The following is a 9,747-nucleotide window of genomic DNA, read 5'->3' as shown; positions in this document are numbered from 1 at the left end:
CTTTACTCAGCCGGAGCTCGCCTGCACACCCCGACTACGCTGCGTTGTGTTCTGGTGCAAAGGGGGGTGGGGGGGGACTGGGCACAGAGGGACGCAGGACGCAGAGGATGCTGTCTGACTGCCGTTTATTCCTGCATAAAATGCAATATCAAGCAGAGTGTGAGTGTTCATGCCATCCAAAAGGCCACCTCCCGCAGTCAGGGTTAAAGCAGACTGACTTTAGCTTTACACTGACAATTTGATGAAAAATAAAATAAAACAACAAATGATATGACAGTGCTTAATGCACAACATTAGAATCATATAAACCAAATTAGTGGAAATAAAGAAAATACAAAAAAAACTTGTCAAACCAAAATACATATGTATAACATATTTAAATCAAGAACACACTTCTCATAGGAACGCTTCCGTGTTAGTCGGCAACGCACTTTAAATTTAACACTAATTTATATAATTTCTGAACCCAAACAGCTGTGTACATACATACCTGCATAAAATGCAATATCAAGCAGAGTGTGAGTGTTCATGCCATCCAAAAGGCCACCTAACATAAAAGTTTCAGGAGAGATGGATTAGCACGTGCGCCGAAGCGCACCCCTCCATGGCCACACCCACATATACACACACGCAGGATGAGAGGAGAGCTGCACGGTAAGCCAACTTACGTCCTCACTCAAATACAACAGCACAGTTCCATTACGTGAATTATAACTTTCACAACATGTTACCAAACAACAGCACTTTGGCTTGTTTACATGAACTGATTAATAAAACTTATGGGAATAACTTTTTGTTACAGCGGCCTCAGATACATACCTCCCGCAGTCAGGGTTAAAGCAGACTGACGAGAGAGGGACCGGAAGTTACAATCACTTCCGCTGGCCTTCAAAATAAAAGCGCTGACTTTGCAAATAAAGAAAATATAAAGCATAAAGCCAAAACAAATAAACGTGTCAGGTTGAAGATAAAATAATAATAATGTAATGAAATGAAAATAATCCCAAACACAATGTGACGGATTTTGGTGAAATTAATAATACACATATATATACACATCAATATAAACAATCCTCCTTTCTCTTGCATGTTACATTCACCTCTCCTTAATTTCTCCAAAATCCTGAGCATATGAAGAGAACTACATTTTGTATATTAGGTGATAACAAGAGACAAAACGTTCACACTCACTCAAACCAAGATGACCCCTTGAATCTGGGTCCTGGACACAGCATATAAAGCTACTTGTGAAATAAGTTCAGAGAAGACAGGAGTTGATCAGGCTACTCTCTCTCCTAGTCAATATGGTGCCTTTTACACCACATAAAACCTTGGCACACGTACTACCGTGAGAACATTAACCACAGAGGATAAAAAAAAAGTAAAAATTGTAATACATCTTCTAAAACAAAACAATAAAATACTGCATAATATACATTGTTGTGCCCCCTTTGTACATTAAGACAGGGTCAACAAAGACTGAGATTTTCTGCTTAACCCTTTCACAATACCCCTTGTAAGTGGTTTCTGTGCCATGTTCTCTATGAGACGATTAACTGCCTTAACAACTCTGCCTGCACGTGTTCTGACAACATGTCCCCCAGCCCCTGAATTTTGTGCTGGTGCTTGATTCCCACCCACTGTCTCAGGTAAGATGTCATCATGTTCTGCCCCACTCATGTTATGAACACTGGTTTGAGAGTCATTATGGTCATCTGGTGCAGGTGACCTGGAAATCACATTGGAGTCAGGTGAGTCTCTCAGAGGTAAGTCTTCCCCACTCTGCCCTACAATCCCACTACTTGCAGAGTTATCCAAGGAACCTGCACACGAAATCTGATCTGAGTCCCAGATTGCAGATGGTGACACTTCATCCCCTTCCTCCGACTCATCACCGTTCCCCAGTGACTCACAGCCAACATCTGAAGACATGCACACCCATGAGAGGGTCCGGTTCTCTGAAATTTCTTCCGGCAGACCTCCTAAAGCATCCGATGGCTGAGTCTGGGATCCACGGATCCCATCTGTGCTGGCTGAACTGGGTTCTTCGCTGCTTTGCTCAGGGACTGGTAAAAAGCTCACATCTAATATCAAGTTCTGATGCACCACCCTAGTCTTCCCACTCCCATCTTCGATTTTGTAGATGTGAGTTCGGGGGTTACAGTCCGTCACTGTATAGATCGTGGGTTCCCACTTATCTGCCAACTTCCTTTTTCCTCTCTCTGCTTTGTTGGCAAGCAAAACTCTGTCCCCCACATTTAGACAGGCGCCCCTGACCTTTTTGTTGTAGCCGTCGGCTTGATGCTGCTGCTCCTTTCTTGTATGCTGCCGAGCAATGCCAGCAGCCTCATGAAGGCTTGCCATCAATTTGCCTGCATAGGTCTTGTAGTCGACCACACTGGCGTCTTTCAGGACCTGCCGGAAGACCATATCCACTGGGAGCCTAGGGACTCGACCAAACATTAGATAGAATGGTGCATATCCAGTAGTTTCGTGCACAGTGGCATTGTAGGCAAAAGTCAGGGCTTGTATCTGCTGTGTCCAGTGCTGCTTTGCTGCCAGTGGTAAAGACCGCAGCATGCTGCCAAGCGTCCTATTGAATCTTTCAGTCTGCCCATTTCCCATGGGGTGGTATGCAGTTGTGCGTGACTTTGCCACCCCTGCGAGACTAAGGAGCTCTGATATGAGTTTGCTTTCAAAATTGGCTCCTTGATCAGAATGTATTCGCTCCGGAAACCCATATATGCAAAATACATTGTCCCACAACTTCTTTGCAACCTGTTTTGCTGTCTGATTTACACAGGGGAAAGCATGAGCCAATTTTGTAAAGTGGTCGGTTACGACCAGGACATCCACCGACCTTTGCTTGCTATCCTCAGCACTCCAGAAGTCTATACACACCAACTCCATGGGTGCTGAGGTATGGATGCTCTCCAGCGGGGCTCGAGCAGCTGGTTCAGGGGATTTTGCAAGGATACATCGCTGGCAGCATTTGACGTAATCCTTAATGTCTCTTTCCATTTGCGGCCAGAAAAAGCGTTGTCTGGCGAGGTGTAGGGTTCTAGCTTGTCCTTGGTGCCCTGCGAGATCATGCACCCCAGAAAGGGCCTTAGCTTTACAGGTGGTTGGTAAGACAAACTGATACCTTGTGTGTCTAGTTGATGGGTCTTTTATAATCCTATAGAGGACTCCATCTTGGATTTTTAGGCGATGCCACTGTTTGCATAATGCTCGTGCCTTGTGAGGTAAGTTACTTCTTTCCCTCCTAGATGGTGATTCCCCCCGTTCTACAAGCCGTAGGACCCCCTGGATGTCTGGATCTGACTCCTGACTGTGACGGAGCTCCTCAAGGGACAGAGCCGGAAGTGCACTTTGTTCAGAGATTGCCATCTGTGGAAGCACTTTAAGAAACTGCACTGCTCTTGACTCTGCAGCCTTTTCCCACTCGATGTGAGCTTCACAGATTGACTTAACATCAGAGGAGCTCTGACTTCCCACTTGATTGCCACAGAGAGCTTTTGAGGTTGTACAGACTGGTGCCTGAGAGCAATGAACCCTGCACCTGAAAACATCTTGCACTCCTTCCATCTTTGTAGCCTCAGCTTCTGCCAACAGGTTTTCGTATGGCTCACTGACCAACCTTTGACCCACTGACCTGGAAAAGGGGTCTCTACTCAAGGCATCCGCCACAATGTTTTTTGATCCAGAGATGTGCTTGATGTCGAATGTGTATGGGGACAGTTTGGCCACCCACCGCTGTTCGCAGGCGTCAAGTTTGGGTTTTGTCATCAGGTAGGTTAGTGGATTATTATCAGTCCACACTGTAAAAGTGTGTCCCTTCAACCAATGACCAAATTTTTCACAAACACTCCACTTGAGCGCCAAGAATTCCAAGCGATGGGCTGGATACCTCTTTTGTGAGCCAGTCAGAGTTTTGCTGGCAAAGGCGATCGGACGGGCTTTTGTCTCACCCTCTGGTATTTGGGACAAAACTGCCCCGAGACCGTCGAGAGAGGCGTCAATGGACAGGATCAGTGGTTTGGAGAAGTCTGGGTGAGTGAGGACCACACAATTTAGAAGCTTCTCTTTGAGGTTGAGGAAGGCGGAGTCACAATCATCAGTCCAATCTGCGGGTTTTAGCTTTCTGAAGACTCCTGGCTTCTGGTTTAATTTACCAGTCTTCCCTCTCCGCTTTTGACCAGCTGTGAGGGCAAACAGAGGCTTGGCAATCGAGGAGCAGTTGGGAATGAAGTGTTGATAATAGAATATCATCCCAAGGAATGACTTCACTCTCCGAACTGAAGGCGTGTGGCCGTCATCCTCCATCAAGTCATTCTTTGTCATCCTGACAATGACTTCAACCTTTCCTGGGTCGATAGCCAACCCATCACCATCGATAACATGACCGAGGAATTTCACAGACCGCCGCAGCAGGTGGCATTTTTTTGGGCTCAGCTTCAAGTTGTGTTCTCTCAACCTCTGAAAAACAGCTTCCAGTCTGCTGAGGGCTTCTTGCTCTGATGGGGCAAAGACCAGGAGGTCATCGAGATAACACAGCAGGGTGCTAAAGTTGAGGTCGCCAAAAATGCTGAGCATCATCCTCATAAAGGATGCGGGGCTGTTACAGAGTCCTTGCGGCATTCTGTTATACTCATGCAAGCCCAGGAGTGTTGTGAAGGCGGTATACTTTTTGTCTTCCTCATGCATGGGCAGGTTGTAAAACCCGGATGTTAAATCCATGGTGCTGAAAACAGAGTTCCCGCCAAGGGCTGCAAGACAGTCTGCCTGATGAGGCAGAGGATGAGCATCCTTTATGGTCCTCGCATTCAGCCACCTGAAGTCTGTGCATAACCTGAGGTCGCCGTTCTTCTTCCAAACCATCACTAGAGGGGACGCAAATTCGCTTACGGACTTTCGTATGATCCCCTGCTCTTCCATCTCAGTGAGGACTTGGCGTAGCTTTTGGTAATGAGCTGGAGGCACTCTGCGATATGGTAGGCGAAAGGGACGGTCATCTGTGAGACGGATTCGGTGCACAAAGCCCGTGGCTTCTCCACAATCTAGATGGTGTTTTGAGAACACATCTTGATATTGTTCCAGCATTTCCACCAGCTGACTCTTGGTGGAGGGGCTCACCTGGCAACCATCAATATCAACATCTCCCAGTCCAAGGTTTCTCAGTTTCTGTTTCAGGTCAGTATTGTCAGGAGTCTTATTTCGGTCATGTATCGTCTTATCCGTGTCATTTCCTCTCTCACAGGAGTTTTGAAGCAATGTGAAATCTTCAGCTGCCATGCAAGGAGAGACATCTGCTAGCTTGCAGTTTCTTTTCAGGGTGAGGGGCCTTCCTGTGATATTTGTCACTCTTATAGGAGTCCAACCATCCCCCCACAGATGTGTGATCACTCTGCCTACTATAATGCCTCGAGAGGCACACTTTGATGAAGTGGGCTCCACCATCACTGCACTGCCAGGTGACATAGGGACATTACCTGGTAGCCTGCCCCATAACAGATACTCTTTTTTGGGTTGTAATGTGACTGCCTGGGTCAGCTTGACCGTGCCCACTTTGTCTGGCATGTTCTCCCCTCTCCACCTTGTGAGGCCAGCCATCATCTCCAAGAACCGTTCACACTCTTCAGACTCCTGTCCGTTGCATGAAATAAGTTTCCAGTAAGTGTCGTCATTTTTCATCTGACGGAAAACATACTTCAACAGATTAGTGCCTACGATGATTTCGTCTTTCTGACCAGCAACCACTAGAACCGGCACCATACACTTGATCCCATACAATTCCAACTCCATATCGTACATGCACTTGGGGCTCACCTGTACTCCCCCACAGCCGACAAGGACAATGTGCTGTGTCAATTCTTGCAGTTGTGTCAGGGTATTTTCAGATAAGAGTCTCTGTTCTGCCACCTCACTTATTGTGCACGCCATAGATCCAGAGTCAAGTAATCCTTGCAGCTGAACAGAGCCATTTACAGTCACTGGGGCGTGGAATAATTCGTCAAAGGCTTCGACTCTGTGAATGTTTTGGACTATTACGGTACAGTCGTCGGTCATTGCTGTGCACACATTTGAGTATACCTCCTTTAAATCTTCACCACATTCGAGGGTTATGTCTTTGATGCCCACACATCCCCTCTCCAGGTGTGAGCCCTTTAGTTTAAAGGTGCTTTATCTTGTTCTTCTCCGGGCTGAGACTGGTTGGGGTGAGGTGGAGCGTTGTGACTTGGCTTACGTTGTCTGCATTCCCTTCTCCAGTGACCAGGCCTGAAACAGCTCATACATAAGTTTTCCTGTCTGCAGTGCATTGTTGTGGAATGATCAGCTGCCTGGCAGACTTTACACCTCCTTTGGAAGGGATTTGCTTGCTCTCTGCTTGGTCCAGTTTTTATTGCTGACTGAGTTTTCTGCTCCAACACACGATCTAACAGACCAATGAGGGACTGAATGCAAGCGCTCTCAACAGGAGAAGTGGATGGCAGCTCCATCATGTTCCGTTCACTAGTGTGCTCCCACACTCCATCAGTAGTTACATCTTTCTGTGTTGAAACCTGAGCATGGGCACCAACTTGCCTGTGCTGTGGTGGGCGGCATGTTTTACCTTGAATTTTTTTCTTGGCCTCTCTCTGGTGTTCAATGAGATGCTCCTGTATTTCATGTGATGTCCACTTCTCTGCTGTTTTACATTTCAGGACACTAGTGAGTGCAGGGTCAGGACAATGCTTTACAAACATCATGGTGACCTCATGAGCGGGATTCTCGATGTTTCTCCCCTGTCTTTTCAGGCACTCATCAGCGACATCCACTGCTTTGTTCAACCGGATCCAGTAATCCATTGGATTTTCTCCAGTCAGGGGTAAGGTGTTGTAGAAGTCTGCTAGGGGCATGGAGGAATATGTTACTTCACTGAAGTGCTGTTTGAGAATGTCAAAGACAAGCTTGGGGTCTTCAGCAGGCTTTAAAGAAGGGATGCTGCGGAGAGTCACCCTTACAACATCTTTAGCTTTCCCCATTAGTTTTGACATTATCTCTTGGGAGTGTTCGTGTGGTGGAATGCCCCTTCTCATCAGATAAATATCCATAACTTCCTCCCATTCATGTACTGTGTATTTGTCTGTTTCGTCACCCCTGAAGTGCGGTGGCTCTTTGACATCTGCCTGCATTACAAGCTTCATCCCTGTCAGATTCAACTCAGGATGACCCTCTTCCACATTTACACTAGGTGTAGGGGCACTCCTGTCACTCTGATTACTTGCAGTCTTTTGTATCTGGTTTGCAATGCTCTCGCCAATTTGATGTGCTAACTGGGTTATTAGGCTTCCTATGTCTGGAGAGCTGAGGTCCTCACTAGACTTGTGTTGTATGGGAGAAGATGTGTCAATGTGCATGTGACTGGAAAATGAAGCACGGGGACGTACTGCACTCATCCCTCTCCCCATGCCTGTGATGTTAGTGGCTGGATCAAATGCCTGTTGTTGCGGGCTAGTGATGTCTCGATGCATGTGAGTGGAGGATAAAACTGGGTGACCCACAGTACCGATGCTCCTAGCTGGAGTGGAATCACCCAAAAACCTGCCCCGCCCAAAAGTCAATGCCACGGCACCCTCATCATAATTAAGTGGTCTCTTAACATCCTCATCATCAGCCATTTTAACAAGGTAAGTTAATGTCCTTTTTTTCCCCGTTTTGTTTTAAACCTCTGGAAAGTCCCTACTTGTCCAAACAACCACCGGCGATCACTCTGGTGATGATCTTTAGCGAAGATATCCGGGTCACGGCACCAATGTAGCCGGAGCTCGCCTGCACACCCCGACTACGCTGCGTTGTGTTCTGGTGCAAAGGGGGGTGGGGGGGGACTGGGCACAGAGGGACGCAGGACGCAGAGGATGCTGTCTGACTGCCGTTTATTCCTGCATAAAATGCAATATCAAGCAGAGTGTGAGTGTTCATGCCATCCAAAAGGCCACCTCCCGCAGTCAGGGTTAAAGCAGACTGACTTTAGCTTTACACTGACAATTTGATGAAAAATAAAATAAAACAACAAATGATATGACAGTGCTTAATGCACAACATTAGAATCATATAAACCAAATTAGTGGAAATAAAGAAAATACAAAAAAAAACTTGTCAAACCAAAATACATATGTATAACATATTTAAATCAAGAACACACTTCTCATAGGAACGCTTCCGTGTTAGTCGGCAACGCACTTTAAATTTAACACTAATTTATATAATTTCTGAACCCAAACAGCTGTGTACATACATACCTGCATAAAATGCAATATCAAGCAGAGTGTGAGTGTTCATGCCATCCAAAAGGCCACCTAACATAAAAGTTTCAGGAGAGATGGATTAGCACGTGCGCCGAAGCGCACCCCTCCATGGCCACACCCACATATACACACACGCAGGATGAGAGGAGAGCTGCACGGTAAGCCAACTTACGTCCTCACTCAAATACAACAGCACAGTTCCATTACGTGAATTATAACTTTCACAACATGTTACCAAACAACAGCACTTTGGCTTGTTTACATGAACTGATTAATAAAACTTATGGGAATAACTTTTTGTTACAGCGGCCTCAGATACATACCTCCCGCAGTCAGGGTTAAAGCAGACTGACGAGAGAGGGACCGGAAGTTACAATCACTTCCGCTGGCCTTCAAAATAAAAGCGCTGACTTTGCAAATAAAGAAAATATAAAGCATAAAGCCAAAACAAATAAACGTGTCAGGTTGAAGATAAAATAATAATAATGTAATGAAATGAAAATAATCCCAAACACAATGTGACGGATTTTGGTGAAATTAATAATACACATATATATACACATCAATATAAACAATCCTCCTTTCTCTTGCATGTTACATCAGCTGGGCTATTAAGTCACGTGAAATTGTGAGTTACGACGGGTTGATGCCGAATCGAACAGCTGCAGTCTGGCGACACCGAGGGAAACCGAGCGACACGGCATTTAGAGGCTGCGTGCGCGCTCCCGCGACTCTTAATCATTTTCTGGCAGACGATCATTTTATGGCACAACAGCGCCACTCTCTTCCACGCACCCAAGGACTAAAAAGAGGCTGTTATTCTCAACAGCTATTGCTATCTAGCAGAAAGAGGGTGACACGGGAGTGCATTTTTACTCCCGTCCCATCCCACTCCCACAGAAAAAAATCTTGTCCCGTCCCAATCCCAATAAAATGACTCCCGATCCCATCCCACTCCCATTTACAATGACTCTCGCTCCCATTTCAAAAAATTTATTTAGTCTTTAGGCAGTACATTGAATTTGATTAAATGTTCTCACCCTTCTTTTTTAGACCAGCTGCTAGTGTTTCTAGACACCGATATGGCAAAAAATGATGTACAACGCAAAGTTAGAAGTAATGACGTGTCTATTAGGTTGGCAGAACTGGTTAGAAAAGGTGGACATATTAATGAACTTCACGAGAGACGAGTGCGACGGTGTCTACACAGTGTATGCCGCTTGTAAAACATGTTTAGTTAATTTAGAAATGAGTGAAATACAACTTTATATGTTCTGTTTGGGTTTATTCGACTTTGGTAGACATGGTGTAAACCATGTGCTGTTTTATTGTTGTTCCCCCTTGTTTTTTTTTTTGTTTCTTTTTTTGTTTTTAGGTAAATTACAATTAGCCTATCAGTCACTCGTTCTGCGCAGAAAGGTCAAATCAACACAGGTAAATTTGTCCTGCATTAAACTTA

At 45.6% G+C, this 9,747-nt stretch overlaps 1 protein-coding gene and 1 long non-coding RNA gene across 2 annotated transcripts in view; both read right to left on the bottom strand.

The window, feature by feature from the left end:
* The window catches only part of LOC121634036 (adhesion G protein-coupled receptor F5-like), a 253,610-nt gene that overhangs the window by 56,105 nt on the left and 187,758 nt on the right, over window positions 1–9,747 (bottom strand). The gene's annotated exons all lie outside the window — the stretch shown is intronic.
* LOC121634042 lies at window positions 109–1,764 on the bottom strand. Its single transcript, XR_006009167.1, has 2 exons — window positions 820–1,764; window positions 109–547 (listed from the first exon to the last, which is right to left on the bottom strand). It is a non-coding gene; the product is annotated as an uncharacterized LOC121634042 (long non-coding RNA).

The sequence above is a fragment of the Melanotaenia boesemani genome, chromosome 22 (genome assembly GCF_017639745.1).
Source record: "Melanotaenia boesemani isolate fMelBoe1 chromosome 22, fMelBoe1.pri, whole genome shotgun sequence".
Classification (NCBI taxonomy): Eukaryota; Metazoa; Chordata; class Actinopteri; order Atheriniformes; family Melanotaeniidae; genus Melanotaenia; species Melanotaenia boesemani.
The sequence above is the reverse complement of the archived record's forward strand: the minus strand, read 5'-3'. Positions and strand labels throughout refer to the sequence as shown.